General features: G+C 35.4%; 1 protein-coding gene across 2 annotated transcripts in view; it reads right to left on the bottom strand.

Annotated features, from left to right (window-relative positions):
* Nucleotides 1–1,615: 1,615 nt before the first annotated feature.
* Nucleotides 1,616–16,764, bottom strand: part of LOC140819807 (pentatricopeptide repeat-containing protein At4g14850) — a 76,509-nt gene continuing 61,360 nt past the window's right edge. The window contains exon 3 of one of the 2 annotated variants that reach the window (XM_073180039.1): nucleotides 1,616–1,632. The gene's annotated coding sequence lies outside the window, so the exon portion shown is untranslated. Of the gene's footprint in view, nucleotides 1,633–7,389; nucleotides 7,559–16,764 lie in introns of those variants that run through there. The other variant, XM_073180038.1, reaches the window with a different exon arrangement.

Raw genomic sequence — 16,764 nt, 5'->3', positions numbered from 1 at the left:
CGGTTTCAAAAGTGAACCAGACATGATTGCTCAAACATCTACGCATCACACGTGTATTTTCACACATGAAAACATCGCAACACATACTATGACATGATCGACGTAGGAAAAATAGAATATACGTGCCTTATGATGTTAAAGTTTATCGCACCGACGATACCAAAGCGGGAACAGAGCGAAGCTTGATCCGGAACAGTTAGTGGCTCGTTTTATTGCACAAAATCCAACGAAAGTTGCTAGAAATGTTTCAGAGAAGTGGGGCGGCTGCTACTAGAGACAAGAACCCTAGTTTTTCTTTCAAAATCTAATAAAAAATGTGTAGTGTGTGTTGTGTGTTTTGGCCGTGTAAGTGTGTGTGTGTAGGTGTGTGTGCGTGAGTTACAACCTAATTAAGGGGATAAATATCTTAATTACTCAATTAACTTGCTAATTAAAATGCTAATCAAATTGCTACATAAACTGCTAGATTAAATGCTAATAAAATGCTAACCCACTAAAAAGGAAATTTTAAAAATACACAATTGAAAACCTTTAAAATTTTTAAAAATCTAAAATTCACATGATAATTAAATTAGGCTTTAAAATGATAAAAACTTAATAAACTATTCAAAATGATCCATCCTCGACTTAAAAATAAAATACCAAATTTAAAATTGCCATAAGCGTCGCCGGTTTCTTTTCCTCGATCCCGCCCCTAAATCACCTGAAACATGAACTCAAGAAAATATCTTAACGTGCATCACAAAAATATAAATAATTTAAAGTAATGCATTTAAATAAATCATGCATCGCTACAACTCATTCTAAATCTAAATAAATGAATTAAAAATTAAATAAATGCATGAGTTATACGTATACTGATTTTGGGCTCTACAGCCATCCTTGTGCAATCCCAAAAAAAAAAATATAAAAAATTTCGAAACTTTTCCATAAATTTGGTTTTGGTATTTTGTTTAATTATCTTGTGGGAGAAATATTCAAGTATCTTGTGCTATTATTTTGCATTGAATCTTGTTCTCTTTGGTGAGTCATATTCAAGTGACTCTCAATAAAAAAAAATTCAAATTTCTTGTTTTTTCGTAGTCCATGTAAGTCAATTTGCAAGTGTCGTGAAGTTTGAACTTATGAATATTATGCACACAAGTTACAAAGCCTGAAAGCATACTCTACGAGGGAATTCTCAAAATCGAGTGAAATACTTGAGGGCAAGTGTTTATTTCTTGGAGTGACGTGCGAGGATTTGTAGTGAGGGAAAAAAAAGAGATAGCTGAGTTAATTTTCATTGGAGTGACCGCGAGGATTCGCGGTGAGGAACTTTAATCTTTATTGTTTTATACTAATGTAAACGCCCGTATTTCATATTCATATTTTAGCAGAATTATTAAAAATTTTCTAAATAAATAATTATCTTGCCTCATTTATAAAATAAACATGTAAATAATTTTAACTTTAAAATAATAGCGGAAGCAAATATTGTTTTCAAACAACAACTTAAAAATATATCCAACGTATTAAAACTGAGTTTGAACGTAAGAAAATGCATAAACTAAAATATGAGGTCCTCGGGTACCTACTACCGCTGACCCAAGCCAACTCACTGGTCTCCACCCTCGGCCTCGACCTCATCAGTACCTACAACAATCAAGTCTAGTGAGTCTAAAGACTCAACATGTATATATCATGAATACAAGAAAATATATCATAAAATCGCATGCAACGTAAAAATATGGTATCGTAAAGCGTACAATGAAAGTCGTATCATGAATAATTATAACTACGTGCATATATGTAAATAATGCGTAAAAGCTTTGCTCAATAGAGCTCTGTCATATCATATCATAATTTTCTGGTAGAGATAATGTTTCTAAGCAAGTGGCCCATAACATAACGTGAGCGCCTGATCAGATTAAACCACAATATACTGGGCGGTAGAGATCACCACAGCCCTTGGACTGGATATTCGTACCCATACATAATCGTAAACTGGTCGTAAGTCACCTGGTGGAGAGGTCCTCGGTTGCGCATACCGGCTTCCAAACCCATAAACGTAAGGTGGCCACAAGACATATCGCATATATCTCAAAAATAAACTTTTTAAATTTTTATGCACGTAATATAATTCTAACCTTGTTTTTTTTTTTTACCAGATGAGTTGGATCGCTCCCAGGCTTGCTGCAACCTAATTCTAATATGTGACACATACAAATAATCTTAACTTGACAAAACTTAACAATCGAACCAAAAACGAGATGTTTAGGACCAACAACTTGGTTTTCAATCATGGCTTCGTACCAACCTGAACCAAAATTAAACCAATGTTTAACCATGATTAAAATATCCCTAACATACTGAAAAATATTCATGAGGACTGGAAAACACTAAAATAGGTGAATGGAGGCCAAAATCATGAAACACTCTTTCGGGAGTCACTTTGGCACATTACACCGTAAATTCTCGTACGACCTCTAAAACTCGACCAATCACGAACGGTCAAAAACATGACTTTCCTAACTCATTAAGGTATTGTACAGTCCAAGGCCATAGGCTAAAAGCAAATCAAGAACTCGAACAAACCTTCTGAACCGAACTCACAGTTGCTGTCAAGAAATAAAAATCGCAGCAGCAGCTGTGGTGCAAATTTGGTGTGCAACTCTGAAAAAAATGGCTATTTGATTGAACCATCGACCAGAGACTCTTATCAACATCCTAAGACATGGCTTGAACCATGGATAAGGGCTAAAAGCCAATCACAAACAAAGCCAACACCTAGGACAATCACAGCTCCAAACCGAGAGCACCACTTTCTGTGTAGTGTGCTGTATTGGAATATTTTGCTGTCTTGTGTCGTTCCATTGGCCATATGATTTACCATGGCTCAATCTAGACATTATTAAGTGTTTTACGAACCATGGCTATGGGCTAGAAGCCAACCATAATCCAAACAACACCCAAAAACCGAAAGTGTACACTCACAGAAAATGAAGAAAACCGAAATGCACTTGTGTTGTTTTGTTGAAATTTTGATGGATCCGTGAACCAATCCTTGAAGGGATGATTTGATCACGTCCTTGACATGTTGATGTAGGGTTCTAACCATGTCTACAGCCCCTAGGACAGCCAAGATTCGAACACACAGATTAAACAACTCGATGACAGGAACCTTGACACAAAATCTATAACTCATAGAAATGTTGCTGTCAATTATTTCTCCTGAGTCTATGTACTTAAACCAACTCCCTAACACACTCTAAAACATTCCTAGAAGCAGCCATGAATGCTTGGAATCGAGCAACTCCCTGTAAACAACACAAACATCCAACCTGTGAAGCACAAATCATAAAGCCGAGAAGCATGTTCTGAGATTTGAATAAGTTGCTGTCAAATTTCGTGTTGTCACTTGATTCATGAACTTATACTGATTTAAAATATCTAATATGACTTGATTGAAGAGCAAATAAATGATATATACATGCCTGAAATTTGTTTTGACAAAAACAAATCAATACGACGAATATGAGCGGCGGAGCGGAGTTGGTTTTCTCTTCTTATTTCTGCTGCTGTTCTCACAATTCTAAGCTGCTGATTCTTTGCTAATTTCGAAGGTAATGGTGTGTAGGAAATTTAGATAATGATGGGGAGGGTTCAAGGGTGATAAATGGGTATTGAAGTGCATTTAGGTGGAGGTTACAAGTCAAGAAGTGGAATGGATTTGAATTGTTTTCTCCTCTTAGCTGGCCCTTGGTTTTTATCCTTATTTTTGCTACATTACACGTTAATTTGCTTGGAAATTAGTTGAGGAAGGATTAAGGTTAATTATGGTGTTTTAATTACCCATAATTGGTGACTTAAAAGTGAAAATGAAAAAAAAATACATTTAGGAGTGACTTAAATGGATTTACTCCACATTTGAATTTGTTTAAAAGGGTTTACCGATTTCATACTAATTTTGAATGGTATGTTATGGTTTAAACCTTGCATTTTAATTGTTTAAGGTTTTGAATACCCATTACACATTTTAGTGAATTCACACATTAATTTAGAATAATTTCTTGCATGGCATTGCTTGATCTAATAATTAAGTATTAAAATGCTATGTTTAATTTCTTGAATATATTATACCTAGATTAAATCATTCTCATTTGTTTACACATTTTAATTTAAGCTTTAATTAAATATTGAACCTAAAAGAACTTATTTAATAATTTAGCTCCAATTAATTTAATAAATCCTAAAATATTCTATTTCCTTAAATTAAATTATTCCTTGACTTAAAGTAAATTTAGGAATACTTTTCTTATTATTAATCTTAACTCTAATCTCCAAACTCCGGTCCGACCTCGCGTATTTATCCTGAAAAGATAAAACTAAATATCTACCTTTAAAATAAATAATCATGACTTAACAATTATAAAAATAAATGGAACACTTCATATATTTATAAAAATTCATTTTTAATTTAAATAATAGCAATTATGCATGGCTTATACGTAATCTGATTTTCGGGTTCTACAACTAACCTTTTTTCTTGCAGGTATAATGATTGACGATCGTCAATTTCAAACAATGTTAGGAGGGTGGGATAGAATATTGGAGAAGAAGTTTAAGCCTTTATGAGAAAGGTATTGGCGATGCGAGGAAGAAGTTGAGACATATGATGAGCATGTTGATGAGACTAGTCGAGGTAGTGGAATTGAAAGAAGTAGAGTGTTGCATTTGGATCGTGATGATGATAGACGATGTGAGGAGAATAGTGGGTATAGAAACTGGGTAGAGACAATCATTGTTAGGCCAATGGATCAGTCGAGACGTGAAACTACAAGATATGAATATCAAGGTAAATTTAAAAATTCAATTTCTCATACTTGTGATATTATATGTTGTTGTTTAGAAGCCAGGCATTATATCATTCGATGTCCACGTGATGAGGTGACCATAATAAAATCGCCAGTAGATCTTAAATCTCAAATGGAGGTTGATGTTGCGATTGAGCTGAAATCACAAGTGGAGGTTGAGATTGTTGGTAAACCGAAACATGAAGTTGAGGTTGTAGAAGGACCTGAAATTGAGATTGTGGTTGAGAAAGTTGTTGATGATAGTATTCCACTAGTTGATGAGTCGAATGATGTTAAATTGTCTACAGTGGAAGCCGAATTATTAGGTGGGGAAGAAATGTCTAATTTGTCTGAGTAGGGAAGGAAAAGTTATCGTACATAAATTTTTTGATGAACAAAATGTTTCATGGTTTCAATTGAATCAAAATGTTCTTGATGATCAATTGAAATTTATTCATGAATTGAGAGAAAAGAAATGTGAAATGACCGAAAGAAAGAGTGAACAAAAGAGTAAGATGGTCATAGGAAAGAAAAATGAGAGAAAAGATGAAAAAGAAAAAGAGGCCAAAGAAAATAAAAGAAAAATAAATTATAGGCCCAAAAGAGTGAAAAGAGGGAAAATGACAGTTATTTACTTTTGTATAAACCCCTTAAAATACTTTTGTACAAAGAGGTTTATTATCATTGTGATAATATAGTTGGTTCAATCCCGATCATTATTATTTCTCCTTTGCAGGATTTCGATGAAGACATGATGAGGAGGCGAGCAAATTTGGATGGTGTAAAAATGCAATTGGATGATCCATATGATGTTGAGAGCAATCACCATGAGGTAAGCATAGTTGCCAATACAACAACCATGAGGTATGACTTTCGTTCTTATCTTAATTCGTTGTTGTGTTGTATTCAAGAATTTGGTGTGAGAGTTGTAAATGTGATGTCTAGAGGGTCTAACCGTGAATTAATGTTGTTGTTGAGGAGTCATGGAGGTGAGAGTGGTGAGGCATTGATTGATTTAATCTCACCTATTGATTTTGATTTCTCAAAAGCTTTTAAATTTGTAATACATAGTCTTGGCCATGAATTGTATGCACTGGACTTAAATTCGTGTGATGTGATAAATGATTGCATGGGTAGTACATTTAGTATGGTCTATTTGCACGATTCATACTTGTTTTGTCATGACTTTGGAGAGAGCATGAATAGATATAAGAATTTTTATGTTCATAATGAATACAATTTTAAGGAGAATAAATTCTTCATTCTATATTCATCGCATGAGTTATGTGCTAGTGAGGCATATTGTTCCGATTTTATCCTTGATATAATACATGATTATTTGTGTTGGTTGCATATGAAACGACATGTTGAGTGTGATTGTGATACATGCATTGCATACGGAAGAATGACATGTCGAGTGTATTCATATGTCGTTCATCAATTATATCTTATTCCTAGTGAGCTATGGTCGTACACGTGTATGAATTTCATTTGTGTGTTAACTAGGTTTAAGAAGGGGAGAAATCTGATTTTTGTGATACTTAATGATATCTTGTTGTTATTATTTGGTGTCATTTGTTATTTGGTATGTGGTGAAGTTGATGAGTTTATAGGAAAGGAAAATGTTGGGATTTCAAGTGCTGAAGGAGCGAGCAAACGATAGCACCTACAAACTTGAGTTGAAAGGTAAGCATGTTGATAATTTAACTCCTTTTATTACTAATGTGCTTCATTTTTGCGTAGGTAGACAAGATTTGAGGACAAATATTTTTGAAGAAGGGGATTATGATATGAATCTGTTCGGGCATGGCGTTCAAAGGATTGGAAGGATCATTGTGCGAGTGTTAAACAAAGTGGGAGAGAGAAGCCTCCGTGCCAATCTTGTTTCCTATTGTAGAGTTTTTATTATTTTGGCAACTAGATTTTTATATCCTTGAGATTTGTAAACAATATATACTCAAAAATTGGTCATTGTAAGGAGATAATTTTTTTATTTTAATCATATTGATAGAGTTCTTCTCTCAACTTTTCAAAGTTTGGCTTTGTATACACCTATGTGTGTTTCTTAAATCAAACTTATCAAAGTTTAAAACTTGGTGGCGTTTGTCGATTGTTCTTCACTCGATTGTCAAATACGAGTTCTTTGAAGGATCATTTGAATTTCGATTGTTACCTTCGTTAATATTTGTTGCTACATTCTTAGTAATTTAGAGGTGAATAATACAACCATACTTGTTTAAAAAGATCGGGACAACGCAAACGTTTCTTTATTTCATCGAATCGAGGGCGTGACTCCGTTTTGAGCACGTTTGCTTTTCGTGGTTTGAAGAATCACATCACAACTTACCACAATTATGGCCATAAACATGAACAAAACACATACTCGAACACTTTAGGTGTTAATTGATTAGTGTGTAGATCAGGAAAGGAGCTCATGAACATGTCAAAAGGATTTTTATCACCCAAGAATTTAGAGCGGAGCCGATTAATGAGATTTGCGGCTGTTAAGATAGAATCTCCATTCTTGGAATATGTTTGGAGTATACTGTCCCAAATCTCATTGGCAGTGGTGAGAAACATGCATGTATCACTTATTTCGGGTATCATAGAATTCCATAGCCAAGCCATTATAAGAGAGTCTTCTTCACCAAGGCAGCGAACTTGGGTCTTCTTTCTTCGGCCCATTGCCAACCTGATGGTAAGCTTTCCTTGACCTTCAATGTGGTCTGGACGAGTGTTAGAGTAGATGCTCTGTAAGTCAACTGTTGGCTAGGAAATTTTTTGACTCGGTTGTAATAAACAATCTTTATTTTAATATAATGCATTATTTCATGATTTGTTATTTCTTTATCTGTATACTCATGTGATCAACATTGATAAAGACCTTGATTATATTTTAATAAAATTAATCGTAATTCGATGTTGAAACTCATTTGTTAACATTGTATAATCTAATTTCGTTCCTAGTCGATTCAGCCGCCTAAAACATGGATAAAGGCCACTTGAGCTCGAGATTAGCATATGTGATGTTGTGTACCGTGTTTCTTGGTAAAGGCACGGAGATGTCCAAGCACGCAAATGGGTAGTGTAACGTCCGAAAAACCAACCTACGTAAACAGCATGCATGCAAAATTATTTTAATTGCTTAATTGTTTTAATTAACTGATTTTAAATGCTAGCATGATATTTATTATATGATTACATTACTAAATGATAATATGACATGATTACATGAAATTAAGGATTTTAACCGAATATTTGATTGTAATGTTTGGTTACTCGTACAAATGATAATAATGCGTTTATGTCATTTTATATGTAGTTATTTAGCTCATTATGTTTTACATGTTGATTGAGGTATCAAATTTGACATTGAATATGATTTCTAGATTGTACATGGTATATTGAGAATGAATATGTGTCTAAATAGTGATAGTAAGATGTGTAGGTAGTAGTGGTGTAATGAAATTGGTAGGAAATGAGATGAAAATATGACAGTTTTTACGGGTTTTAGCATAATGATTAGAATATTTATCCAAATTATGTGAGGCCATAACCATTAGAAAGCTAAGATGTAAATCTACAACTTTCATGTTTTGGGTTTTGTCCAAATCATTGTGGAAGACATGCCAAAAGCGCCCCGAAGTGTGTCGTGTATATCGTCATTCATTCACTGACACATGATGGGAGTGTAAGAATAAATTTTTACTCAGAGCTTCAAATGACATTAACTCAGTTGGAGATGCAAGCCAAGACATAAAGCTACAACTTTCTTGTTTACCACCTTTTCATATTATGAATTGAAGAAACGATGTTGGAGAAATTTTTGATGAAACAGTGTGCAGGGCCGAAAGTTGCCCGCCCGGGCGGACCTGAGCAAAACTTTTGCCGAGAGTTCCTCGCACGGGAGGTAAAAGACCTCCGCCCGAGCTCTGCCTCATGTATAAAAGATAAGTTTTGATTTTCCAAGCAAATCCCATCATTTTTACCTTCTCTAACAGCAAAGCACGAAGGAAAACAAGGATTCTTCCTCCCAAAAGCTCCATTCTTCATCCCTTTCATCCTTTTGAAGTTAGAATCAAGTTCTCCATCACAATAACTTCCTAATGGTGTAAGTTTTCTTATCTTTTAGTTATTATACATGTAGAGGACAATAAAGAAAGGATTTTCACCTAGTTTATACATAGTGATTGGTTTATTGATATATTTGACAGTATAGAAGCGAGAAACATCATCTCAAACCAGTAATCGTACACTTGGACAGTAAGTTGGCATGTTCTTGAAGTAATACATAAGTAATACTATGATTTCAAATACTTCCCATTGATTATTGCTATATGTAAATCGTTAGTATCTTATTGATGAAAACATAGCATCATATTCCATTGTTATGTATTAAAAATGAAAGAAACTCATGAATATTGAAGATGGGTGCTATGTTATGAATATGAACATGAACATGAAAGGAAAATGACTGATTTTTACATGATATAGAGCTTGTACATCATGGGTGGTTTTAAGTCCACCAAACCTATTGGCCAATATATGTTCACGGGGCGTGGGGTTGCCAAAGGTTGCTCCCTGACGTCCAACACAGTAGTAACTATATAATAAAGCAAGCACGGTAGTACAGGTCAACTAATGAGGCTCAAGTACAAAAATGAACATGAATATAATTTATGATATGACATGGTTTAAAGATTCATTGTTGTTCACGACTTGATATGTATGTTTTTTCTACGCATATTGATACGTATAAGTGCCAACTTATTGAGTTTTATAAACTCATGTAGCTCATGTATTACAGGTTGATGTAAAGAAGATATATAGGATGTCGGTTCGCCAACGGATACTTGTGACATGCCTCACCTCGACAAGAACCGGGATTTTTATGGTATAGCTTTCGCATATGTATTATAATGAATTCAATGTCAGGGTTTGAAACAAGTTTTACAATGTTAGTCTATGGGTACAGTGATACATAATATGTTTGTATAAAAGGAAATTATTATATGTACATATTGTTATTGTTGCTTGAGGGTTAATGTATTACATATTGTTATTATTGCTTGAGTGTTGACGTATTGAAATATAGGGACATCATGCCAAAATTTTACAAAACGGTCATATTTATGTCCTTGTTTGAAATATAGATATAACATTCAAATCCTATTTTGATTAAAAGTATAGACTAGGGGTGTGACATCGATAATAGGCAGGGGAAAGGAGACCAGGGACGAACAAGACAAGAATATGTAATTTTATTTAATTAATGGAAAGAATTCCTAATATGATTAAAAATGATTTAATTTTTCTAAAAATATCGGAGTTCGAATTATTTTACGAGCCGAGCTCGATTTTTCCCCGGAAGGCGGTTTTGGGCAAACAAGGAGTTTTAAAAGAGCAAAAATATTATTTTATGGAAATTAATTTTATAAACTTTAATTATTTAATTAATTAAGTGTTATTGGGCCCAATTTTATTTATTTAAGTAGGCTTAAATACCCTTAAGCTTGCAAGCCCAAGACCAAAGCCCATTAGTATATTAATTAATTTGTAAATAAAGACTCCTAGGTCTTTTGAGCGCCATATTTTACACCACCAGCAGCCGAAAATTTCCCACTTTGCACACACAATTTTTTTTAAAAAAAAAACGGGGAAGAAAAGCTAGGAGTCTTCGTCGCCCTTTCGTCCTTCCTCGCTGACGACTGAATATTCGAGCATTATAAACGTAAATTCACGTTTTCTAAACCTTTTCAAACATCATACAAATCATATTATCCATGATTTAATTGTTTATGTGCGAAAAAATAGGTGTTTGAATATCTTTACGATAGAACGTTTATTTTCAAAAATACGATGTTTTTACGCTTTTATGAAAAACTTTTTTGAAACCAACGGACACGCTGCCAAAACATGATAAAATGTGATTGGAATATAGTCAAAACATGATAAATAATAGAGGAAACAAGGATGGAACAACCGTGGGTAAATAGGTGAGAACCGTGAGTTTTTTGGTTCGGTTTGTCCAGGTGCAAGGGTTCGGTTCTTATGAATGGGGCTTAGGGGTTCGACCATGTCTTGACGAGGGCTCGTATTGGACGTGGGTCAGGGTCAAGCATGCTAGGACCCCTCGCGTGCAGCTTTGGAGGAGTCCCATGGAGCAGGGACTCCTCGCGCGTTCTGTTGAAGGTGAGAGCAGCCAAGGGGGCTTGCTGATGGGGCTGGGTGGCTCAGAGCTGGTCCTTCAGGGTCCAAGGTTGATGGGCAAGGGTTGGGTCAGGGGCTGGAGTGGCTGGACTTGTCCCTGGCTCGAGATATTTTGAGGGAACTCAAGGGCGCGCAGGTGGTGTTCTGAATTTAGGTGGCTCGCTAAATGGGTTCAGGGGCTTGGGCTGGTATGGGTTGGGTCTGGGAGTGGTCCAGGGTCGGTTATGGTCGTGGTGGTACGGTGTTAGCTCGGATGGAAGAGCCTTAGGCTAGCTAGGAGTCATAATGCAACTAGAACACCTCACGCACACACACACACACATGCAATTGGTCTACTGTCCAGCAAGGTTTGAGCGAGTCAGGGGCTAGGTCCAAGGGTTTGGGCTTGGTCAGGAGGGTGCCTAAGTGGGTTGGCTCGGGTTTGGCTCGGACTTTGCTCGAGTATTTTAGGAGTTGGCTCGGGTGGCTCGATCATGGGGCATATTTTGAATTTAATAAGGAAAAATTAGAACCATGAGTCCACATGTGTGGTTGATAGCTCACAAGGGTATAATAAATAATAAAAATGTTATGTTTAAATTTTGGGATCAAAATATGGAGTTTTGGATTTATCCGGGATTTAATCGCCTCACGAAACATTAATTTAAGAATTAATTGAAAAGCCTAGTTTTAAGCGGGATAAAATTATGAAAAATTATATTTAAGTTTAAATAATTATTTGGAATAATCTCACGTCATTAGAAGAGAGAAAAACATAAAGTCGGGAATTTTAATGTCCAGGGGCAAAACAGTAATTTTACACTTAAGAAAATACATAAACGGTTGACATTGTCCCGAAGGATCATAATGTTTGTAAAATGATATTATATGATTTAAAATGATGATTTTGATGAAAATATGTTATTTTACAATTTATTGTAAAGCTGTGTAAATTATACTGTTTAAAATGATATTTTTGGAAAGTTATGCTATTTTATGATCTTAAAAGGAAAGAAAAAATATTTTGAGGATCAAACTTCACCCAAAATGATATACGATTGAAAGTTAAGGATCGTTTGCAAAGCACCTTGAGGTGCTTCAAACAAAATATTCTCCAAGAGCTACAATAGCTCGTGTCCTAAGAATGTTTACACTGATTAATTAGATCGAGTTTGAAATAAAATCAAGCGGAAAACACTCGAAGTAATACTTCGTTAAGAAAACTGATCGGTTAAAGCTTTTTGTAACGCCACAGATTCGACGACTGTTCTCACTGTACCAAGACAGGTCTTTCCAGCGTGATTATGTCCTCACTCACACGCACCCTGGGAAACTTCCCAGGGTGCGTGTGAGTGACTACATAAGTACGCTGGAAAGACCTGTCTTGGTACAGTGAGGACAGTCGTCGAACCTGGGGCGTTACACTTTTAATCTTGTGTAACTAATTAAGTAAAGATAAGGGGGATCAGTTCTTTCATGTATCGGTTCAGTTATGGTGAAAAGTGGACTGATAAATACTTGAACTGATCAAGTCAGTTTAAAGCTAGGGGTTAACAGTTAGAATTCACAAGATATGTTCATGGTTAACAGTTAGAAACTTTGATTAATTACAACAAGTGTAATAACCCTCTCAGCTTAGGACTTACCCACTGCCTAACTGAACTCCTAGTCTAGTCTGAAGGAAGCACATTCGAGCCAACACTTCTTTAACGTCTTTATGAGAAAGACTACATACACATGTTTTACGTCTGTGTGCAAGACGAAATTTGAGTGATTGTATTTGAGAACTGAACAAGGATGTTCTCACACACTGAGGGAAATAGACTTCTAATATAAGCTGATAACACCTTAAAGTGTTCCTCTGGGATGATTGCTTGTCTCTTGTAAGCTGATATGCAATATGCGTGCCCTTCTTGTTTTCACCTGTCAACTCTCATCATTTTCTTGACTGAGATTCAGCTTATATCTATAGGCATTTGACTGAACGTACTGTGAGACTCAATTATTGTGACCGTTGCATTTTGAATCTGTTCCTCTAAATCCATTCCGGAACATTTGGCTTTAAGCTCTGATGCAACGTCTCTTATTGTACCTTGATTGTACAATAGCTTTTATATCTTTGTACGTAGTAGAATCAACTAGAATACGAAGCTTGTCTTGATCTGCTACTGATTGCTTCTGACTGATGCTCTGAACTGGTCATCTGAACTGATTTTCAGTTGGGCTGGTGAAATCAGTTGACTAGTCAGTTGAACTGATTTCACTCTTTCAGTTGAACTGGTCAGCCAGACTTTTCATCAGTTGAACACTTCATCAGCTGGTCGGGCTTCTGAAGATCTTCTGCTGAACCACCCATCAACTGGACAAACAGTGGAACTGTTCTTTTACATTTCAGTTCGACTGGTTCAGTTTGTGCGATTGGACGTCCTCAGTTTGTGATTTTGACAGATCGTAACTGATCTCAGCTCCAGTTTTGGCTTGATAATTGATCAGTTCGAAGCCTGATCAGTTCCAGCTACCTGCGCACTAAGTTAAATACATTAGAAACAAAATAACAAGTTTTGTTAACATCGAAATCAAGATTTCGAACATGAAATGTTCCAACAATCTCTCTTTTTTTGATGATCACAAAACTTGAACAGTTAAAGCGATTAAAAATAAATTTAATAGTTAATAATTCTCCCTTTTTGTGAAAATCAAAAACAAATACAAAACAATAAAGAGAATAAAGAACTTTCAGTTCAAGGGATAGAATAAAGAAAAGCTCCCCCTCAACAACTTAATAAAACGATTTGAAAATAATTTTTCAGTTCGAAGGATAGCAATTTTAAAATCAGTTTTAAAGAATAACTCCCCCTTAAGAAATGAATCAAAAACTCTCCCTCAAAAATATAAATAGTCACGCGATTTAAAAAAATATTTTCAGCAGCAATTACCATGCAAGCTGTTAAGGCTACGCAATAACTGGAAATATCAGTTCAGTTATACTTAAACTAACTGGATAAGAAGATGTTTATTTAAATGAATAAACATCCCTTGTATTTTAATTAAGCGCACCAGTTATGTAACAGAAAATTGCTACTACACTTAGCTAAAATTTTAAATAACATCAGTTATCAATCTGTTTACACATTATAGGACTAAATATACCAACTACTGGTTGACTTGAATGCTTGAAAGACTAAATAGTCTTGAGTTCCTTTTCTAGATGAACGGCTAGCTGCTTTGAACTTAACTTATGTGCTAGCTAAATGGTCTAGATGATGCAAATTGGACTCAACTGATTGCTGAACCGCATTGATCATCTCTTCTGATCTGATATGGCAATGAAGCAGCGATACTTCTGATGATTAAACTCCACTTAACTCATCAGTTTCAGCTGATAGTTGGGTTTCATCTGTTAATCAGTTGAACTGGTAATCTTGCAACTGAAATCTTGTCCACAGATCAGTTTTGTTGTTCTACTGTCAGTTGACCTCAAAAACCATGCAAGCCACTAGAATAATAAAAGTTGAATCGAGTGAAGTGGCTACAATGTTAGTTGCTGAGCCAATCCCCTCTATTCTAAGAAATGCGTGAGATATAAAATTTTTAAAAGGATTTTGAAAAACATTTTGAAACACATTTTAAAAAAAAATATCAGTTTTAAAATATCCTTCTTAGAACAGCTATCTCTGATACCAATTGAAGGATCGTTTGCAGAGCACCTTGAGGTGATTCAAACAAAATATTCTCCAAAAGTTACAATATCACGTCTTCTGAGAATGTATACACCGATGAATTAGATCGAGTTTGAAATAAAATCAAGCGAAAAACACTAGAAGTAATCCTTCGTTAAGAAAACTGATCGGTTAAAGCTTTTAATCTTGTGTAACTAATTAACTGAAGATAAGGGGGATCAGTTCTCGCATGTATCAGTTCAGTTTATGGTGAGAACTGAACTAATAGATACTCGAACTGATCAAGTTAGTTTAAAGCTAGGGGTTAACAGTTAGAGTACATAAGATATGTTTATGGATGTTCGGAGACTTCAACTACTCCTACGTCACCCCTTGTATCACCTCGGGTAGGATCCACTAGAAGACGCTGATTAATTATAACAAGTGTAATAACTCTCTTAGTTTAGGACTTACCCACTGCCTAACTGAACTCATAGTCTAGACTGAAGACAACACCTTCAATACAACACTTCTTTAACGTCTATGTGAGAAATACTACTGTAGAGCCCAAAATCAGTACACGTAAATCACATGCATTATTTAATTGTCAAGTTAGTTATTCAAGTTTAAATGGATTTTAGTGATGCATGGTTTATTTAAATGCATTATTTTAAATTATTGAAGTTTTGTGATGCACGTTAAATGTTTTGTGAGTTTCCTGTTTCAGGCGATTATTCGGGGCGGAATCGAGGAAAAGACCGGCGACAATTTTTGGAAAAATTATAATGCGGTATTTCATTTTAAGTTAAGGCTGGGGAATTTCAATTAATTTATGAAGTGTTAGTATTTTAAAACCTAAATTATTTATTTATTGTTTTTATGAGTTGAAAACTTTTAAAATTTAGAACTTGTGCATTTTATTTAAGTTAGAGAATTTTAATAGAGGTTAGTGGAGAGTAATATTTTAATTATCTTTTTAATTATTGATTACGCAAATTTTACCCACCCTAATTAACTAATCACATGTTTTACACACACTGAAACCGTTCAACACACACACACACACACACACACTCATTCCAATTCAGATTTATTTATTTTGAGAGAGCAAACCTTAGGGTTCTTGAGAGAAAACAGCAGCCGCCCCATTCCCTTCATCATTCCAGAAATTTTTTCGTGAATTTTATTGCAAGATTTTAGTGCCACAATCGTCCCGGATCAAGCCTCGCACCGTCTCCGCTTAGGTATCGTCGTATCGTTAGTTTTTCACATCAAAGGCATGTATATTCTGTTTTTCCTGCGTCGATCTAGTCATATCATGTGTTGCGATGTTTTTATGCGAGAAAACACATGGGTGATGTGTAGAAGTTTGAGCAATCATGTTTGGATCACTTTTGAAACCATTTTTGGGATCTCAAATCTCGTTTTTACTGATCTTTTAAATACTGCGATTTTTCGGCCAAGACTTTGGGAAACTTTCAACGTATAAAATGTAGAAATTTTTGATGCCTTCGATATGATATAAAATTCGAAATATTTGGATAAAAATTGAGTGTGTTATGGTGTATTTCGTGGGACTGCTCAAACTGCGTTTTCTGGAAAATTATGTTATTGATGTGTTCTTGAAGTTTTATTGTTTTAGGCTTCGTTGGCATCGATGGGTGACTGTTTCGGCATTTAGGTATGTTTACTATGGTGTTGGGTTGGTAATTGGTGTACCGGTTAGTGTTGATAGGCACTTGAATTCATTAGAAGTCGCAAGAAAAGGTTTGTGTGTCAAGTCCCGTGTTTTTGAGTTGTATCGTGTCGTAGTTGGATGTCGTTGATTCAGGGTGTTTGTACGGGTTATATCAATGTAGTAGCACCCTAGGATGAGTCTCGAGGTGTCGGTTCGTAGTCTGTACAATCATGTTCAGAATGTTGAGCATCACATATATTGAATTTTCGTTGGTTTGATTTCACCGAGGGTACACGGACCCGGACCCAGGCACGGGGTCTGTGCCTTTGTTTTCTTCGAAGTACCATTTCCAGTTCCTACACGGATCCCCACACGGACCCTGGCACGGGGTCCGTGCCCTTCCTTC

This window comes from Primulina eburnea, chromosome 18, assembly GCF_022965805.1.
Source record: "Primulina eburnea isolate SZY01 chromosome 18, ASM2296580v1, whole genome shotgun sequence".
Lineage (NCBI taxonomy): Eukaryota > Viridiplantae > Streptophyta > Magnoliopsida > Lamiales > Gesneriaceae > Primulina > Primulina eburnea.
The sequence above is the reverse complement of the archived record's forward strand: the minus strand, read 5'-3'. Positions and strand labels throughout refer to the sequence as shown.